At 46.7% G+C, this 5,457-nt stretch overlaps 2 pseudogenes; both read right to left on the bottom strand.

The window, feature by feature from the left end:
* Nucleotides 1-1,507: 1,507 nt before the first annotated feature.
* Nucleotides 1,508-3,215, bottom strand: LOC103247770 (ubiquitin carboxyl-terminal hydrolase 17-like; annotated as a pseudogene).
* A 112-nt stretch (nt 3,216-3,327) lies between these two features.
* On the bottom strand, nt 3,328-4,589 carry LOC140712157 (heterogeneous nuclear ribonucleoprotein A1-like; annotated as a pseudogene).
* Nucleotides 4,590-5,457: the final 868 nt, after the last annotated feature.

Raw genomic sequence — 5,457 nt, 5'->3', positions numbered from 1 at the left:
CCAGCCTCTTGATTTTTTCCATGTTCAGGCTCTTGATTCTATATCCGAGTGAAATGACTTTCCAGTGGGGAACAAGATAAGTCTTTGCAGGAAGCGCTCTGGTGGGAGCTAGATACTCAAATCATAAAGCATCGAGTGTTGGAAACATGCACTGAAGTTAGACGAAATACTCAATGCACAGTTTAGACGGTGAAAGACTTTCAGGTAATCATGCAATCACCGACCGGCTGATTGATGACATTCCCCAAATTTATGATTGCAAGAAGAGACAAATGCTCATAACATTCTATTTCCGGTGGTTGGGGACATACGATGGTAACATACTGTCTGCCAGTCATGCTCATCACACTGTACTTTGCACACACGTCACACAGAGACACTGTTAATACGCACATTTGTGTGCTTGAGCAGGGTTGCACCCAAGATTCTGTGGTTGTACGGAGCCCTGAGTTATGCCCTGGACATCTTTACTCTCGGGTTGGTCAACTTGGATCTCTGTACCGAACGAGAAACGGAGCCTGAAATCCAATCAGCGAATACACAAAAGGAAGGGGCCATTTCCCACAATCACTTCCACTGCAACACCACCTCTGATGAACAAGTCTCATTGCTGGTCAGGGACTGTGCTTCAGAGATGCACCTTTTGCAGCTGGACGATTGACCCGGAATCTCCCAAATGCCATTTTGATACACACCAAATGAGATTTATTTCAGTGCTTGCTGATTTTATTTTAGTTGAATACACACACGCTCCTGTGTTTGATTTCCTTTATTATAAATACGACTTACTTCCAAATGACTCACATACCAGTGGGATGATTTTCTGCTTCAATTCATTGGAAATGGACAGCATTCAATAGGCAAGTGTGTCTGTCTGTCTGTTTCCAGCATTCTGTGGGTTCCACCAAGGGCACAAGTCCTAGGGCGCCTGAGGTCCATTCAACAAGCAATGTAAAAACGGCGAGGCAGGTTCAAAAGAAAAACACCCTTCCTCTCTTCAAATGCGTTCCAGTTTCCACTACTCAAGGTAGGGAGAAGGATCCACAGAAGTCCCACGTTCGCAAAATTTCAACTTCTGGTGCTCACCAACAACTGACGAATGAAACACACTCCAAGAGAAAATAGTCAACCCCGTCCCCTGCAGTAACTTCACGTGCAACCCTACACCGCAATATGTCCTATTCAGAAATTCACACTGAATGTCATCTTCCATGAACACAAACACACAGACAATCCCCCCACAGGTTCAGAAGACTCACGACGGCAAAACTCGATGTTTCCCATGTCTGGGCTCATCCTGAAACGCAGCCGTCACTATCCAGTTGTCCCTCTTGTGTAGACAGAAACCTGGGCTCCTCATTACTTTATGTCGGATTGACTGAGTATGTGATGGTGTGTGTGTGTGTGCGTGCGTGAACCCCCTCGTGGGTGTGTGTGTGTGTACGTGTATGTGTGTGTGTGTCAGTTTGTGTGCGCATGCACTCCTGCGTTTGGGTGGAGACTTTTCCTGAGATCACTGGCACACAAACAGAGCCCTCTTGCTGTGTTTGTTCCTCCCTTTGGATCTCCTGGTCCTCCCTTGCAGAGAAGTGAGTGTGTCAGTGTTCATGGACTCCTGAGGTGTCAGTTTCCTTGAAGAGAGGTTCAGCAGGGAGCTTTGCTGTTCAGGATGATGGTTGTTCATCCCATTCTTGTATTTTGATGGATGAATCACAAGCACGTTGGGAGGCAGGGTACATTCGACTTTTCTGACGTTGAAGTCAGGCTTGGTTTTGTTTTGCTCTTGGAGGAACTTCCAGTGGTCTAAGGTGCTTTCCTGAGTGGCTCTTTCCACTAAGTGCTCCTCCAAGTCGGGTACCTGGAGGCAGGGTTCTCTCTGGAGCTCTCCTTGCGTTGCTTGCCTGTCTTTGTGTTCAGCGCCAGGGGCTCCTGGTTCCCTGCCTATTGACACACTCTCACTGCATCTTTCCAGTTCACTCTTCTGGATGTAAAAGGACATAGGCCTGTTGACTCAGGACAGAAGCGATGCTACAGGCAGTGACCTTGGTGTCATCTATTTTATACCACTGGCCTCCTGGAGCTTTGACATAAGAGAGGTAATGTCCGTTGTGACAACTCCACCCAGCGTGGACCAGCACAGCATAGAGGACATAGACTAGAGGTCCTGTGTTCTGCTGAGACATGTATGGCTGCATGTCAAGGCACTCAGGGTATTGCACATTCTTGGCAAGTTTGTTGCCTGTGACATCGGAGAATCTCTTCAATACAAGGATGAGGACCTTGGCAGAAGTGTGTAGAGTGAACGTCTTGGAGGCAGGTGCCTTCTAGAGACAAAGACCACAATGATAGGCATTCTCTCCATTGAGTTCTTCGGGCTTCACCACCTGTTCCAAAGCTTGCTTCACACTCTGAGCTGCCTGGATATCCAGGGCGATGTCCAGGTAAGGGTCAAAGGTGTCCGAAACGCCCTGGCAGTGGAGACACTTGATTTGAGATCTCCAGCAGCCTCCAAATATCTGGTGGATGAGGGTGGTGTCCTCAGAGTCATGATCTACCTGCTTGTGCCCGGGAAGGCATGCCTTTTTCATCGCATCCACAATAAACATCAGAAACTCATGGGCATCTTCCTGCTTGCCTCGATGGAAGCCAGCAGCCAATGCCTGTGAGGGCTGGATGATGTGGCCAGGACAGTGGAGGGCCCGTGTAATGTGAGCTTCCATCGTACACAGCATGCAGCACTTGTGACGCTGACAAAGTTGAGAGTGCTCCTGCGACAGCATGTAGTTGGCAAGGGGTGGTGTGTATGTCAGGCACTGCAGGGAAGCATTCAAGTAGCAAGTATTTCCCATATTCTGGAGCCCAGCCCCCACCGCAGCAGGTCTCCTGCTACTGAGAGGAAGCTTCTTTCTGGGGGCAGGCTGTCTTGCCACAGGAGCCAAATCATCACAGAGGTTGACTTGGGTCTCAGATGACAGTGATGACTTCTCAGGTAGAGAAGTCCGCTGAATTTCAGCAAAAGCTGCATCTGGCCGAGAAGATATGAGTTTTGAAAAGCGGTTGAACTGCCACTCACCTCCCAAGTGGAGTGAATCGGCCTCCATGTCGCCAGGAGCAAGGATCACAAGCTTTTTCTGCTGGGACCACACGTTGCAGAAAGACGCTATCTCTTCCGAGAGTCTTTTTTTTTTTTTTTTTTTTTTTTTTTTTTTTTTTTTTAAAAAGACATTTATTCAGCGTCACGATCAGACTATTACATTTAGCAATCAACAGCATGGGTGCAAAAAAAAAAAAAATCTACATTAAAACCCTTTGTTGGAATGCTTTACACTTTCCACAGAACAGAAACTAAAATAACCTGTTATACAATTAGTCACAAATACAGTCCTCGAGTTTTTTGCCCATACACATGAGTATTTGTCTAAAACATGTCTTCTTTGTAGCAGCTAGGCCCTGCCACCACTGTGCTTGGCTGAGTTCACGAATCTGTTGTAACCTGTAGCTTCCCTGTCACTTCTCTGGCTCTCCTCTCCTGCTAAGCTTTGTTTCCTAATTAAAATCTTCTGCCACTGCCATAGCTACTGCTGCTGCTGGAACCGCCATAGCCACCTTGGTTTCGTGGTTTTGCAAAGTATTGGCCTCCACCGCCATAGGGGCCAGAGCTTCTGCCTCCAAAATTTCCTCCCTTCATGGGTCCAAAATTTGAAGACTGATTGTTGTAATTGCCAAAATCATTGTAGCTTCCACCACCTCCAAAATTGCTTCCATCATTACCAAATCCATTATAGCCATCCCCACTGCCACCATATCCACCACCACCACGGCTGCCACCAAAGCCACCACGACCACTGAAGTTTCCTCCACGACCGAAGTTGTCATTCCCACCGAAACCACCTCCACGACCACCACCAAAGTTTCCAGAGCCACTTCGACCTCTTTGGCTGGATGAAGCACTAGCCATCTCTTGCTTTGACAGGGCTTTCCTAACTTCACAGTTGTGGCCATTCATAGTATGGTATTTCTGAATGACAATCTTATCCACGGAGTCATGGTCGTCAAAGGTTACAAAGGCAAAGCCCCTTTTCTTGCCACTGCCTCGGTCAGTCATGATTTCAATCACTTCAATTTTCCCATACTGTTCAAAATAATCTCTTAGGTGATGTTCTTCAGTGTCTTCTTTAATGCCACCAACAAATATCTTTTTCACAGTTAAGTGGGCCCCTGGTCTTTGAGAATCTTCTCTTGAGACAGCTCTCTTTGGTTCCACAACTCTTCCGTCCACCTTGTGTGGCCTTGCATTCATAGCTGCATCCACCTCCTCCACAGTGGCATATGTGACAAACCCAAAGCCCCTGGAACGCTTGGTGTTTGGATCTCTCATTACCACACAGTCCGTGAGCGTTCCCCATTGCTCAAAATGGCTCCTCAGGCTCTCATCGGTTGTTTCAAAGCTCAACCCTCCAATGAAGAGCTTCCTCAGCTGTTCGGGCTCTTTAGGAGACTCTGACTTAGACATGACGGCAGGGAGAAGAGAGACTTTAACGATGCTTCTTCGGCGGCGTCCACGGGCAGAAAGCCCGAGAGAGTCTTCAAATGACGTGCCATCTGGCTGCATCAGCCCTTATATAACTCACCCCCGCCTACCGCGAACACCCCACCCACCCATCAGGTACGCGGTCCACCAATCCAATATCAGCACTCAGTTAAAGAATGAGTCATAGGGTGTGTCCCCTTGTATTCCCCAGGGAGTTCACTTAAAACTCCTGGGGAATGCGTTAGTTTACTTAAAACAGTGGTAGGGAATAATTCTGTCCTTACAAAACAATGTGTGTGTTTGTGTGTATGTGTTTGCTTGCGTGAACTTGTGGGCATGCGGAATCATGCCCATGTGAGTGTTTCTTTGTTTTTGTTTATATGTCTGGGTGTGTGTGTGTTTGAGCTGCGATGTGCTTCTAACTATGTGCTCTTGGCAGATACGATCATCCTTTCAGGCATTGAAGGACAGGAAGTCAGACCTGTACTTTCTGACTTGAGAATCATCAATGAAGTACAGTTAGTAACACAGTGTATTTGTTTCCTTAATATCAAAGAAGAAATCCGTGCAGTCTAATAAGTATTCTAGCGATAACCTTTCCATGTTCAGCCTATTGATTCTGTGTTCGAGTGAGATGACTTACCAGTGGGGACCAAGACATGTCTTTGCAGGAAATGCTCTTGTGGAAGCTATATACCGAAATCATAAAACATCAAGTGTCGGAAACATGCACTGAACTTAGACGAAATACTCAGTGTCCAAATTAGACTGTGAAAGACTTTCAGGAAATCATGCCATCACCGACATACCAATTGATGACATTCCCCGTATTTATGATTGCAAGTAAAGAGAAATACTCATGACATTCTATTTCCAGTGATTGAGGTCATATGACCGCAATTTAAGAAATCATGAAATCAGAAAAC

This window comes from Chlorocebus sabaeus, chromosome 8 (genome assembly GCF_047675955.1).
Source record: "Chlorocebus sabaeus isolate Y175 chromosome 8, mChlSab1.0.hap1, whole genome shotgun sequence".
NCBI lineage: Eukaryota > Metazoa > Chordata > Mammalia > Primates > Cercopithecidae > Chlorocebus > Chlorocebus sabaeus.
The sequence above is the reverse complement of the archived record's forward strand: the minus strand, read 5'-3'. Positions and strand labels throughout refer to the sequence as shown.